The 15,740-nt window shown below is 50.1% G+C and overlaps 1 long non-coding RNA gene across 2 annotated transcripts in view; it reads right to left on the bottom strand.

The window, feature by feature from the left end:
- Positions 1-15,740, bottom strand: part of LOC107179397 — a 243,158-nt gene that overhangs the window by 10,820 nt on the left and 216,598 nt on the right. The window lies entirely within an intron of this gene.

The raw sequence follows: 15,740 nt of genomic DNA, 5'->3' as shown, positions 1-15,740 counted from the left end.
CAGACCCCCGAGGGCTCCGTGGATACAACTCAGGGCATCTGTGACCTTGATCGGGAAGAAAATATATCACATCTTCGTTATCACGAACATCAAAGTGAAATTTCTTTCCATGACGAAGGCAGGCAACAGACGCATGGCAGGATGGACCGTGCGTCCCCACGACCTTGTCACCAGTACAGATCACAGATCCTGGCCTACTACCTCACTGGTGTCACAGAGAATTTCGAACTCCTTAGTCCCAGGACACCTCCGCCATCGTGGTTGTTAGGACTTGTCGTTTCAAGCACAAGTGGGGGAGGGGCTCAAAGAGGGAGACAGAGGATCTGAAGCGGGCTCTGCACTGACAGCACAGAGCCCGACACGGGGCTCCAGCTCACGAACCGTGAGATCATGACTCGACCCGAAGCGAAGTCAGATGCTCGACTGACTGAGCCACCCAGGCACCCCTAATCCTATGTAGTTTTGTTTTATGAATCCTGAAGCACTACTCTGAGAAGGGGTTCCTAGGCCTCGGCATACGGTGTAGACACACACGCACAGTATTAAGAATCCCTTTGGTGGTGGCCACTAAGCTCTCTTGGCCTCAGTGTTCTTGTCAATGAAATGGTCATGAAGAATGCCTTCCTTCAGGTGGATTTGGAAGATCACTTATTTCAACGTGTGTGAAAGCACCGGGCATAGAGGAGAGGGTCGGCCGATGCTCGCCTCTCTCTCTCTCTTCTTCACGTTTGCACGCATCCAACCCGGGGCCAAGAAACGATGTGTTTGCCACTTGCCCTCAGTGGCCTCCCAGGCAGGGTCTCCTGCACGCGCTGGCCCACACTGGTCTCCAGGCATGGAACACCCCTCCCACTCCGCCACCGCACATGTCCAGCGGGATGGAGGTTGACAAGGCCACAAATATTTGAACTATCCTGGGGATAACACAGGGCATTGACCCCAAAGTATGTGCTACATCGGCCGAAAGTTTATCCTAGAATAACAAACGTGACAGCTAGCAAAGTGAGCAGGGGAAAGGGTCCGATAAGATAAAAGGCCCCCAGAGAGTCCAAAGGCACAGCCCCCCGCAGGAAGGAAAAACTCGGGATGGAGCGAGGCGTCGGGGGAACAAGGCCATCGAGTCAAACGGTCCATTTTCTGGAAGGTTCCGAGCAACTGGGGCCTGGGGCAGGTGGTACGGACGATTCCAACCTTGTGACTGTGTCACCCTGGGTAGCTGTCACAGCGAGGTGCTAACCTTGCCTTGTGGTTGAGAAAATTCAGAGAGGTCGTCGCAAAGCCCTTCGCGTGTGTTTGGGTGCTCAGAACAGAGAGAGCCTGCAGCCGAGGTTGTTATTGTTCTTACTACTAACATGGTTATTCTGACACGTGGAGTCGAGTTGTTCATGCCCCAGACTCAGTGCTCAGACCAGACCGCCTGCTTTGCCCATTAAAATTATGTGCCCCGGGCTGTCTTATCTCTTTGTGCCTCCGTTTTTCACCGTGCTATGGCATAGGATAGCGTCAGCACCTTGTGGGGTGGCTGTGGGAGCTAATTGAGATTCTACGCACAAGAGGCTGAGGCCAGTACCTGATCCGGGGCAGACATAGACTAAATGTTAGCAATGACCATTTTCATCACATCATCACCATCACCATCATCATCATCTATCATTACAAGGTGAAAGGGCACTGTTGGGAAGAAACAAATCGAGGGGAGAATTTCTTGGCGAGACAGACATCTAGACCAGGGGTAGACAAACTAGCTGCTGCCTGTTTCTGCCAATAAAGTTTTATTGGAACACAGCCACGCCCCTTCATTGACTCATGGTCGACCACTCTGCCTTTATACACAACATTAGAGCTGAGTACTCTTCGGCCTTTTGGGAAAAAAATTGTCCTCCCCCGGTTTGGAGGAATGGTGATATCTTTTTTAAAAAAATAATAAAAAGTTTATTTTTCGAGAGAGAGAGATTGTGTGCACGAGTGGGGGAGGGACAGAGAGACAGGGAGAGAGAGCATCCCAAGCAGAGAATCCCGAGGAGGGGCTCAATCTCGCAAACCATGAGAACCTAAGCTGAAATCAAGAGTCAGAGGCTTCACCGACAGAGCCACCCAGGTGCCCCAGAATGGTGGTTATCTTGACACGATGCTCCAAGAGGATTCTAATGAGCCACTTGATTATTTTTCTGTGATGAGTTGCTTATCCTGCGGGAAGAATAGCACCTTTTCTTGTACCCATCCGTCTATACACCGATTTATTCATTCAGTAAACACTCAGGCACTGTACTAACAATGGAGAAATGATCCAAGTCTAATGGGACAGGTTGACAAGTGGATGGAGAATTAAGATTCAGGGTGGCCCTCAGGGCTAGCCTTCACCATGCTTTCTATGAAAAGGTGCCCCATCTGGGAAGTCAAGGTTTGGCATATTGATAGCTTTCAGCCCCTGTTTGCCACTCTGGTCAGACTGTTTGCACAGTGCCCAACCTGCACAACCTTGTGTGGCAGCCCTGAGAAAAATTGCTACAGCGTACAAGTGGGATCTAAGCAGACTAAGTGACATCAGGGAGGAAACCCGTATCAAGGTGTCAAGTAAAGCTTCGTGGAGGAGGAAATGGAAGCCGTCTTGAAAGGGGAGCAAGTGGAGAGAGGAAGACAAAAGGCGACGGGGCACAGGGAAGGCCTTCCTAGGCGGAGAGGAGCATGTGAGCGGAGAGGGGGGTCCGGAAGAGGGTGGGAAGGGGCTGGGGGCGTCTGGCATTGCAAAGAGGACATGTGACTACATCATAAACTCCCACCAGGGTAACTTCAGCCCACCGTCGTCTTACCAGCTCCACGCTGCGTACCTGTTTTTGTCCTCACCACCACCTTAGTCTAGACCAGGCTACTGGGCCTCCACCTGCACGACTCCCAAAGCCATTGCTGTGGTCCCTACAAATCTCTTCTGCTCTGCAGTCAGGGATCCTTCTGAAAGCAGGCTACTCACGCTGGTTCGCTCTCACACCTACCGTGGCTCCCCTGTGCTCACAGATCAGGTCCAAACTCCTTCAGGTGCTGCCCAAGGGTGTCTCCGGCCCAGTCTCCGCTTCCCTTGCCCGCCCAAATGCTTCCCTAAAGACTCTTTTTTCCCAACTCCTCACACGTTGGAACTTTTGTTTCTCTTCTTTCCAATTAGCCAAATAAATATACCATATATGTGTGTATATACATTTGGGTACATCATATATATGGTGGGTGCGTGTGTGTATGTGTATATTTATATGTAAATATATATATTTATAACATTATATAGATACTTATCTATATGAAACCACTATCTATCATCTAGCTAGCTAGCTATCTGTCCATCCATCCATCCATCCATCCACCCAGCCATCCATCCACCTGTCCATCCCTTCATCCCTCCATCCACTTGCATATATAGGTATATAGTGTTTGCATATAAAAAGAAGTATACATACAAATGTAATTACAGACACAGACACGGACTTCAAGCCATGTCATTTCAGAGAAGCCCACCTAGAAACCTCCTAACTGGTCTCCCATATCCTCCCAGGGATCACAGCATATCAGTCCCCCGGCCGAGACCCTCCCACCACTCTCTGTCTCCCTCAGAATGGAAGGTACAAGCTGTTCCGTGGTCCGCGTGGCTCCGTAAAGCCTAGCTTGCGTTATTTCTCTAACGTCATCTCTGACAGCCCTTGTCCTGCATTTCGGTTCATTCCATTTTCAGTAGCCTCCGTGTAATTCCTCGGATGTTCCATGGGTACTCCCACCTCAGGACCTTTGCACGTGCTGTCCCTCTGCCCAGAACACCCTTCCCACAGGTATTTGTGTTACTCTGTCTCTTGCTCTCTTAACCTCTTTTGGAACCGTATTCAAATGTCGCCTTCTCAGAGACGACTTCTCTTTATAGCCCTATTTAAAGTGACAAACCGCTTCCCAACCCCTGAAGTCTATCTTTTAGGTTTCCTTATGGCACGTTTTAGCCCGTGACACAATTTCATCGTTATTCTTTTAAAATCTGTTTTCGTTATTGTGAAAGTTCCATGAGAGCAAGGATGTGTCCCTGCTTTGTTTGCTGCAACGTCTCCAGCAACTCTAATAATCCACGGCACATAACAGCTGCTCAATTAATAACGTGGGAAATGAATGACTCACCTCCTTTACTGTCATAAGGATGCCTTTATTAGTGCATCCACAACCCCTTTGATGTATTTCCAAGTCATGTTACTTGCGTAGACTGATGTTTTCGTTCTCCAAAACCGAATGGTTTGGGTTTCTCTCTGTGTGTTGCATATCACTGCAGTGATTCAGAGAACATTTCGGTGTTCCCAGAAGCCAACAGTGCAGACAGGGTTAACCTTACCACCCACTGGGTGTCCCAAAGATCCTCCTCTTATCCTGACTTGTTGACTTTTTGTCTTCCTCTGGATTTTCTGTAGTTTGTTTAACTTGGACTGTGCTTCCTCTGTTTTCTCCCTGCTGTTTGCGGCCCTGGGCCCCTGGTTTGAAGTCGGCCGACCCGTGGCCTCGACACTGTCACCTTACCTCCAGCCACCGGCTACGTTCCACACGCCACCAACACTGTGGCCAGGGGGAGGGGACAGGTGGCTCAATCGTCTCTCTGCAGGTCAGCACCCGGCCTGGCTCAGCCTGACGGACGACAGTATCGACAGTCTGGCTGACCCTTGTTCGACAGGCTGACATTTCCCCATATTTCACAGGCCGATGTTGGATGTACATCAAAGAGACTGCCGGGTCACCAAACAGCTAATTAAGGCAATAAAGAGACAGAAGGCCAAATTGCCCCTTCCCCCCCCCCCCCCCCCCCCCCCGCCTTGGGAGCCTGAAATCCCCTGAAGGAACCCGTGTGCTTCCTTGTTGTCTGGAAATACAGCGCAAGGGGATATTGGAAAAGGTCCCGGCAAACCCTGGGGTCAGAAAAGAGACCAGGCTGAAATCCAGACACAGGGGAACTCTCCTCCTCTTGATCCAGCCCTGCCTCCGTAGTTATTTCAGTTTTCAGGAGTCCCGTCTGACTTGTGCAAGGTAGCGTCCCCACGGCTCAGTCCTCTGGGGAGGAGTGTTTGGGAAGAGCCACTTGGACTCTGATGGCATCGATCATGACCAGGCCTACGTGACTGGGAGCCATAGCAAGCGAGGCTGAAGGTGTCCAGGGGCCCAGCTCCCTTTGGTCACTTTGGCACTAGAAAAAGCACCAAATTTGGAGCGGGACGCCCCCGGGCATGCATCCCAGCCCCACCGTGTGTGGCCTTGGCCTGGTTTCTTGGTCATTCTGAGCCTTGGTTTCATCATCCCTAAAAGGCAGGTGCAGATAGTGTCGACCTTGGAGAGTCGCAGCAAAGGTCGACCTGGTTAGTCTGTTGATCCTTAACTCCGGCCTCATAATAGAATCATCTGAGACACTTCTGGAACATACCTTTGTCACAGCGAGCCGAGCCGAGAACAATGGATTCAGAATCTCTGGGTCTGGGTCCTGGGTGTCCTGTATGGTTTTAAATCTCCTTGGATGCTGCTGCTGCGCAGACAGAGCTGAAAATCACCACGATTGCTAGGCGCTCTCCGAGGCTGGGACACAGCAGGGATTTCGGGAGTTTTGATCTTACCTCTCTCTCCCCCGCACCTGTTTTTTCTAAACCTCTCCGCAACTGCCTTAAGGGAAGTACATGGGACGTGACATTGAGCGGCTGTCTCTAAGCCATCCAATAAAGAGATTTCCAACATAGCCTTCATCTTGCGGACTTTCACTAGTGAGTGATGAATGAAGTTCACCTTCTCTTCCCTCCACAAAGGCTGTTCCAACGCTCAGCCTTTTCCGTTTTTCTGTCTGGTCCCCTGTCAGGACTATTTCTTTCTTTCTTTTTTTTACATTTATTATTATTATTATTACTTTTTTTTTTTTTTTTTTTTTTTGAGAGACATAGACAGAGCACAAGTTGGGGAGGGGCAGAGAGAGGAGACACAGAATCCGAAGCAGGCTCCGGGCTCCGAGCTGTCGGCACAGAGCCGGTCGCGGGGCTGAAACTCACAAACCATGAGATCACGGCCTGAGCCGAAGTCGGACACTCAACCGACCGAGCCACCCAGGCGCCCCTCTCAGGACTATTTCTTGACATACCCCGAAGACGCCTCTGATTTCAAATGTCACATGTGGCTTCAAGAGCCTCCAGTTCCTACTCCAGATGTCACGGCGTCCCTACAGCCCCGCCGTGGGAACCTGAATCACACCCCGCCGCGTTAGGTGGGCGACCAGAGAAAAGCCCTTATTGGACCGGACCGGGAAAAACAACGGTGACATGTTTGGAACTAAGTGTGGCACGTGCTCCAGACTGTCCACCAGACAGATGGGCGTTGACTTCTTATTTTTTTAAGCATTTGTTTATTTTGAGAAGAGAGAGAAGGGGGTGGGGTCAGAGAATCCCAGGAAGGCTCTGTACTGACAGCGTGGAGCCCAGCCCGGGGCTCGAACCCACAAACAGCGAGATCATGACCTGAGCCGAGACCAAGAGTTGGATGCTCGACTGGGTGTTGACCTCCAGTGGAGTAATGAAGCCATTTGTCCCTCCCCCTGGCCAAATACCGCTTCCACGCGTCCATAGGTGTATGTACGTGCATTTGTATGCACAAATGGTCTCATCCAAAGGTAACTGCGCGTGTGAGCACACACATGGGCTGCCCGCGTTGATGTACATGCGTGTATGTCGTCTTTTTTAAAGACTTAGACATTAAAGCTCGAGGTACTAAAGCAACGGTGTTACAGCGATTTATTCAGGATCTACACTTACGGCCTTTTCCACAGACCTGGATGAGTTACTTCCCCTCTCCGAGCCTCAGTTTCTTCCTCTGTAAAATGGCCACATGGATGCTGCCTCTCCCGTCACATTGTAAGGGTTAAGTGATTCACCACACATAAAGCACTGAGGCTAAGGTCTGATACAGAGTTAGGTCTCCATAAAGATAATTCTTTAACACGTTTTAATCGGACGCCTCTTGCGCGCCAGACCACAGGTGGTCCGACAGGTGCCGTGAGGAGGAAGACAGAGGCCCTGGCTTTGCCACCCTTCCTGGCACCGTTGAGCAGTCGAGGGGTCAGATGCATACAGAGGGAATAATAGCAGAGAATAATAATAATAATAATAATAACAACAACAGAAGGAATAATAATATTTAGGAAAGGTCTACTGTGTGCCAGCACTGTTAGAATATCTGAGACGCATCAGTCAGCAAAACAGACAAACTTCCTTGCCCTCCGGGACCTTCTATTTCTGCAGGGGGAGATAAACGTTCACTAAGAAAAATAAATAGACCAGATACATAATAATATGTCAGAAGGGGACAGCGCGGCGAGGAAAGAAGGATTAGAAACTGAAAGAGAGTAAACGAGTCTCTGTGAGCCTCGTGGCTTGAATGGTACGTGTCCACCCAGGACCTGGGAATGTGACCTTATTGAGAAAAAAAAAAAGGTCTCCGCAGATGTAATTAAGTCAAGGTTCACAAGATGAGATCATGCTGGGTTCCCTGGGTGGGGCCTAAACCCAATACGGAGCGTCCTTCTAAGAAGAGAGGAGGGGAGAAGGCACAGGGAAGGAAGGGAAGCAAAGAGAAAGGGCACTGCTTTTCTCTGGTGGGGGGAGGGGGCATCAGGGGATTGTTCCAGGTCTCTAACTGCCCCCCTCCCTCCCCCACTCCTCCCCGATTAGGCCGAGGGCAGGGACCATTTCTCCCACTGAACAGACAAGGAAGCTGAGAAAATAGGCAAATTGTGATTTCATCAGAGACCTCCTGGGGATTTGTCAACCGACTCAGAAACACAAAACAGATGAGGAACCCGACTTTTAGGATCTATCCCTGGTCTATCACTCACCCCTTGTAGTTTCGGGCGAATCCCTTCCCCTCTGTGAGTCTGTTGCCTCGTCTGTCAAATGGAGATCAGAATACCTTACATGTACCCTGCAGGTTAGAGTGGGGACCTAGTGTGTGGCACTTAGCACAGGCTCCCGTAAATGGCAAGCACGTCACAAGTGACCGTTGGATTTATTTGGCAGAGTTGTTCGGACGCTGACAAAGGTATATGTGAGGACGAACGTGTGCGTATACACACAGTCTCATCTGAAGGTATTTATATAATATATATGGATACACATGCATGTATATGTATGTTGCATCCAATGTCTATGTGTGTTGTATGTTTATGTGTGTGTATACACATGGTCTCAACCGAAGGAAGCATGTGTGTATATTCATGTTACGCGTTTGTTGTATACGTGCATGCATGTGGTGTGTGTATGTATGTTGTATATATGTGTGGGTATATGGGTGCATATATACACAGTCTCATCCTAAGATGATTTTCTGGATGGATGGATGGATGGGTGGATTCCATGCATATGTAAACATGTATGCACATTGTATATGTACATGTGTATACATACGCCTTTAAGCTCATCCAAAGGTGATATAAATGCATATATGTATGCATTTATGTATCTATATACGTGCACACTCTGTACGTTCAGCTGTGCATGCATGTATCTGTGTGCATTCTGTGTGCATGCATGCGTGTTCATGCGTGTATACTGTGCACGCGTGCAACACGTAGGCACACGTGCGCTTGTGTGCCTTGTGCAAACGCGTTTGTGTGCACACCCGCACGCCCGTGTGGCTTGTGTGCGCGTGCCTGAGCGTGTTCATGCGCATCCGTGTGTGCACGTGTTTGCAAGCACGCGTGTGTGTGCACATACATGGACACCCACACGAAGTGCTTCCTCAAGCCGCCTTTCTCTCCGGGAGCAACGGAGAAGTAAATTCTGAAGGCGTGTATGATTTCCCGCTCACCTGCCAGGGCAGAGACCTCGCGCGTACGCCCAGCTGGGGCCGCCTGCCCGGCCGGAGCCCACAGCCCAGTCACATGTGAGACAGGGAGGAGCCCTCCGAACCCCACGGCACGCTCTAGAAGGCTTGGCAACTTCAGCGGAGAAACCCCAGATAAAATGGGTTAAACCATTCCATTTTTTGCGGCTCTAAAACATTACATTCTGCTTTCAGTTCTTGCCTCCCTCCCTCCCTCCGTCACCCTGTTTTCCTGCCTCCTGATGAAAAATATGCTTCGGCTTAATAGAATTACCCCCAGACCATCAATGCAAACACTGTTTCAGGGCAATCTCATTCAAACGAATGTATTTTTATTTGAACCGTGTTACTTGAAAAATTACATCGCGGTACCTGTACCCTCTGCCCTCCCCCGCCCCAGCCCCCCATACAGCCCTCACAACGGCACGAAGACGTGAGCGGAGCACAGCCGAACATTCTGAAAATGAATCTGATCTGATTTAATGATTCCTCTCTGCATTAATTGACAATGGAACCAGCCAATACGTTGTGCCAATCATAGACGTATCCACAAGGCCTCCATTTTATTTTTGGAACTCACCAGATGTATTGCTTTTCCGGCTTATTGTGTTTGAGAAGTTCAGAGCTGGGCGAGAGGGGCTGGTGGGGACTGGCCGTGTACAGGTGCGGGCAGGCCTGTGGGGGGTGGGGAGTGTCTGTGCCCAAGCCGGATAGGGGGAGTCACCCTCAAATCCTGGCCCGACCGCTCAGTGACTCCGGGCAGATCCTGTCACCTCCTTCTGCCTCACCTCCCTCCTCTGAGCGCTCAAAATTCTTAACAGCTTTATCTTTGTGTTTTGCACTCGAGGTCCGAGGGGACAACGAGCAAGGGAGAGATGGCCGAGGACATCCACTTCATACGACCCCAAACCCACCGTTTCTTCTCTCTGCTTTTATTTTATGTTATTTATTTTATTTTTTATTTTTATTTTTGTTTTAGAGACAGAGAGTGTACAAGCAGGGGAGAGGCAGAGGGAGAGGGAGAGAGACTCAAGCAGCCTCCATGCTTAGTTAGCACAGAGCCCCACCCTGGTCTGGATCCCGTGGCCTGGGGATCCTGAGCCGAAATCAAGAGTCGGAGGCTCAACCAACTAAGCCCCCAGGCGCCCCTTCCTCTCTCCGCATTTGAATGTAGCCTTTGCAGGTATCCGGGCTGGGTTTTATTTTAAGAACAAGGACCATGCATTTTCCTCTCGCACCAGCCTTTCAAATTATGCAGACGTTCCTACACAGAGACCCCGGTCTTGGGTGATGCTCTGTGGAGCCACGCTGTTATGTTAAAAGGTGATTATAGAGGGTGCCTGAGTGGCTCCGTGGGTTAAGCGCCCGACTTCGGCTCGGTCATGATCTGGCAGTCTGTGAGTTCGAGCCCTGCGTCGGGCTCTGTGCTGATGGCTCAGAGCCTGGAGCCTGCTTTGGATTCTGTGTCTCCCTCTCTCTCTCCCCTCCCCTGCTCACGCTGTCTCTCTCTCTCCTTCAAAAATAAATAAACATTAAAACAATTTTTTTTAAGGTGATTGTAGAGAAGGCAGAAATACCAGTGAGCAGCTAGCCCGAGCTGAACATCACGTTCAGCATCACATATATCATCTCATTGAATTCTTGGATGTTTTCCAAAGTAGGTGTTTTCTTCTCATTTTATAGGTGAGGGAGCTGAGGTTTGGAAACCCTCAGGAAGGTGCTTAGATCACACAGTTAGGGAAAGAGGGCTCCCTGCCTGTGCAGGAAGCACGGCCCCCATCCCTCTCCTTTGCTTATCCGATTGTTACTTTCTAGATGCTCTTCTCCTCCTTCCCACACACGGCAGGTCCTCAGTGAGCGTCGGTGGCATTGGAAGGAAAGAAAGCGAGTTCACTGTAGGTGTGACAGTTAGACAACTGGTATTTGAAATCCTTCTCTGGAGGTGTCTATGCCTCCAGGGATCGGGGTCTTGAGCTAATCGTCAGGCACCGCATGCCAGAGGAGACTCACGAAAGGGCCACGTTGGTCGGTGACGGGACACTGATGGACTGAATGCCAAGAGCCTCCCTAATGCTCTCCTCTTGAAAATGCACGCGGAATAACAACAGGTTTGCCATCTAGTCTTTCGGGGCTCTAGAACAATGTCACCTCTCTCCGCAGATACGGCTGAAATCAAAACATCTACGAATCTCTGAAAGCAACGACGGCTCTGTTTTCCCCATAGAGAGTCCCAGTTTGGGGAGCAATCTTTGGGAGACGGCACCCCAAAGATACGTAAGAACAGGTCCAGGTACAGAATGTGAAGGCGTGGAATCCAGAGCTAATTAACTTTATTTAACATTTAATATGCGCCAGGCACTTTAGAGACTTTATGTCGCTTATTCCCGACAATGGCCATAGGTAAATGCTGTTTTTACTCTCAATTTCCTGATGAAGAAATGAAAGCAACCCATCATCACACAGCTAGAAAGCGGAAACCCAAACCACGTCTTTGGGGTCCGAGAGCCAGTGCTCTTAGCCACCACTCACTCTGAATTTACTCTTCAAAGGGAACAAAGGATGACTTTTCTTGAGGAGGAAGTAAATGATGGTATTACCGTTCCTCGAGGGGAATAATCTTTCCCAGCCAGCGAATTAGTTTATTGCAGAAACAACTGTCATTCACTAAAATGTGTCCTCTGGACCAACGAGTTTCCTCGCCTCTTTCCTCCCTCCTCTGTGGCTCTCTGAGCAACCTACCCTGCTGTCCCCATCTCCCAACAAAGGGAGCAGAGATGCCCCCCAAAGTATGTCTCCCGGCAAGTTCTGAGCATAACAAGAACAAAGTTGGTTTGGAGCCCCATAGACTTTGGACTTGAATCCTAGAGCTTTTCCTTATGAATTCTGAAAACGTGAGCAATGTGGATCACCTCTCTGTGCCTCAGTTTCCTCATTTTTAACGGAAATAAGATGAATCTGTACCGGGTGCTATGACGTGTTGCCCAGCTCCCCTCTCAGGAAGGAAAGGTCTAACTGTCTCAGCTGCCAGGCATGCTGTCATCTGGTAGACCTCAGCTGTCAGTCTCTTTGGGGTCGCCTCAGCTGTGAAAAGAGCCAGCTCACCCCAGGGCGCCCCGCCTTCCCAAGACAGCTTGTCCCTGGCCGCGGCGACAGAGACTCCAAAGGGTCATCGCGGCTTTAGGGCTCCCTGCGGGGTTGACCGAGGCCTTTGCTCTGACTGTGTCAACCCAGCTTCTCCCTTTGCCCAACCCTGCTTGTTGTTTGATCTTTCTGGTCACTAGAGCACTGTCATTTCAGTTGCCCAGGCAGTGATTCTGAAAGTGTCCTCATAGACATCTGCTTGTTAACCTCCACCTCGGGGTCCTCCTCCCGGGGAATCGCTCCTGTGACAGAGCCCTTAAAGTAAGTTCTAATTCATTGCTGGCCATTGGTATTCTTTATTTTGGAAAATGTGTATTTAATGGCCTCCGTCCATGTGCTGGGTACAGTTCTGAGCACAAAAGGTAAGAGGGAAAGATTTAAAACATCGAAAGTTCTTGAAAGGGTGACTCAAATGAGCCAAGTTACGGGTTCTGCGGTAAGTTCCGCTAAAGGCTATCACCAGCAGGATTCACTGAACTGAGTTCCCTCCATCTTGTCCAACCCAGTCAACTTAGAAGGAAGAAAGTACAGACTCAGACAAGGGATGAGGGTTGACTTTCCAGGGACACCCAGGAATTGGTGCTGGTTGTACAAACGAGAGAAGCAGATCCTCTGATTCCCAAGCGTGTTCTTCTCGTGCGTGGTCTGCAGCCTTATCTGTGTGTCCCAGGGAAGTTCCTCCCATGTCCCCCCAAGCATGACCGTGCCAAAAAGGATGCTTCATCATAGGTACCAGTAATTCCAACAACCAGAGATGGGGACTGAAGATAAATGTTGCCAAGTCCAAGGTGTCTGTCTCCATCATGGCCATCACCACGATCACCACCATCGCCAACATCATCATCAACATCAACACCATCAGCACTGAGGTCATCATCAGCTCCTCATCTCCATCATCTATCGAGCAAACACTTTAAGACATCACCTCATATAACCCTCCTGACAATCTATGACACCGTTAGCACCTTTGGAGAAGTTGAAAAAGCAGATGCTCCAAGAGGCTGGGCAACCCAAGTCACCCAGCAAAGACAGCGGAGCCGGGATTCAAACCCAGGTGGGCCAGGCTGCGGGACTCCTCTTTAACCATTATGTTACACAATCCTCATTTTTGGTCTTTTCTTTACCTCAAGCAAATATGAGAACATCCGATGATAGATCTATAGAAGGGACCCTTAAGGAAAAACACTAAGGGGTGTATGGAGGTGTCTGGGTGATGAATTAGATGCCAAGAGCACCCGATATCGTGATTTCCCTACTAGCCATCTCCGAATTTGCCCCCATGGTTAGCAAGTTCTGAGAGTAACAAGAACAAAGTAGATTCGAACTCTAGCCCTGACTAAGAGATCCTGGGTTATTTATTTCAGCTGCCTGTGCCTCAGTTCCCTCACTTACCCATAGGAATAACAATATCTGGTGTGGACAAAGCAGCAGGGTATGCTGTGATGTGCTACCAAGCTTTCCTATTTTCTTCCTTAGGTACCAAATCTCTGCTCCATGACAAACAATAAGGAAGTTTTTAAATCGTGCTCTCATGAACCCACACCAAACACATCCATTGAGCCTACAGTGTCAACTGAAGAGCTGGAAGAAAAAAGTTAACTCTGAAGTCAGAATTGAAGACTGGGGGACCAGGGTTCATTAGACAGCAGAAGGAGCATCCTGGGAAGGGATCTGGGATGTAACAAGGAATCTAGCTTCAAAGGAACATCAAACTAAGATGTGGGGTTGGGGCCAGTTTGTTGCTGGGCTTGACTGCTCTTTTAAGAGCTCTTTTCTTTTTTTTTTTTATTTAATTTTTTAATGTTTATTTATTTCTGAGACAGAGAGAGACAGAGCATGAGCGGGGGAGGGGCAGAGAGAGAGGGAGACACAGAATCCGAAGCAGGCTCCAGGCTCCGAGCCGTCAGCAGAGAGCCCGACGCGGGGCTCGAACTCACGGACCGTGAGATCGTGACCTGAGCCGAAGTCGGTTGCTCAACCGACTGAGCCACCCAGGTGCCCCACCTTTAAGAGCTTTTCACTTTGTTTTGCTCACCTTGGTAGACTTGGGCTAGGGGAGGGTGATAATATGACCTTCAGTCAGAAGGTCTGGAGTGTTATGTACCTTGTCATGCCAAACGCAGGAGAACATCAAGCTCTTGGCTGTCAGTGGTAGAGCACTGGCAGTGTCCCCAATCTGGTTACAGGCTTTGCATGCCCTTCTCCCAGCGTCTAGCAATTCTGTTTCTAAAGACTGCCCTTCCAACCTTCCTAGCGAGACTGGTCCTCGTGTCCTTGGAACCCCTGTGTCTACAGGGAGGAGAGAGCAGTGTCTGGGAGATCTTGCAAAGCCCTCAACCCATCCCTGTCTATCTAGCGCAGGAATGGGAAGGTCCTTGCCTCAGGTAGGGACAAACTCTGAGACGGAGCTTCCACTCAGAGCTCCCTCAGGGGATCGGGAGCCTCTTCTGCTGGACTCCGCATCCTCTTGCCTTCTTCCCCTTGCCCTGTTTTCTCTGCTCTCCTGGGAGCACTTCCCGGACACATTACCTGAACTCAAATTTCATCTCAGAGTCTGTTCCTGAGGAACCTCATCTGAGAAAGGTGAGGATGAACCATTGCTTGAAGACAACAAACAGGGAAAGAGAATGAAAGATCCACCAACGTGGAAGAAGGCTGGAGCAGCGAAGATCTTCTGCAACGTTAGGAAACTATGGCAGGGCACTGGCTTTCTCTCAAGACATTCAAGGCTGGGCGTCACTGGACACCCTCCCGTCTTCGCAGCCACATCTCCAAAACCTCTGTATCAACTTAGACTGTGCTGTGACCCTTCCCATCTCTGTGGCTTTGCTCATCCTTCCTATTCATCCTTCGAGATCCAAATCAAGTGTGCCTTTCCCTAAAGCGTTCCCTGCAGTCCAAAGGCAACAAGAAGCCATCCACTCCACAGTATTCCTTGAAGACATGGCCTCAAGTCCTCTCGTGGTCGGGCGGTGCCACGGTTTACTCTATGCTGCTCTGCCTCCCACCCCCCACCCCCCGCCCCTTAGATTTGTCTATCCCTGAAGGGCCGGGGTCGTGTTTACTCATCTTCATCATGACAGAAGTGAGAGTGAACATATATTGTGACACATCTTTGCCTATGAACGTGGAACTCCTCAAATCCTTACGACTGCCATTAGGCGAGGAGACTTCCCACAGCGAGGGAGTGACGGAGCTGGGATTTCAACCCAGGCGCAGTAGGGGCGCCTGGGTGGCTCCGGTGGTGAAGCGCCTGACTTCGGCTCAGGCCACGATCTCGCGGTCTGCGAGGCTGTAATGAGGACAAGGCCACTTGTGTGCAGGCACTTAGACGAGGCAGGTGAACGGAGGCAGACCAGGCTGGCAGGGCGGAGCCTCTCATAATATAACAACCACAACAACGGCCAGCTCAGGGTCCTGACTGTAGGCCAGGCTCCCGAGATACGGAAGGAGTGCCTGCAACGGCGTTTTGTTCTGTCTTTTCTGGAAGGGTTCCACCGCTTCCTTTTAAAAATCTGACGGGAAGCTCAAGCCCCAGAAAGGGCGATGCTTGCTTGTCCATTCATTTATTCCGCATTTACCGAGCGCCTCCACTATGCCGAGCGCTGTGCATATTTACTGGGAGACGAAGGGAAGGAACGGAGCAACGGTCCTGCCCTCGTGGGGCTTAGAACCTAACGGTGCAAACAGGCATCGATCCGGGGTTCAGTGCGCAATCGAAGGCGTGATGAGAAGGGAAGGAT

This window comes from Panthera tigris, chromosome D3 (assembly GCF_018350195.1).
Source record: "Panthera tigris isolate Pti1 chromosome D3, P.tigris_Pti1_mat1.1, whole genome shotgun sequence".
Classification (NCBI taxonomy): Eukaryota; Metazoa; Chordata; class Mammalia; order Carnivora; family Felidae; genus Panthera; species Panthera tigris.
This window is presented reverse-complemented; position numbering and strand designations above follow the sequence as displayed.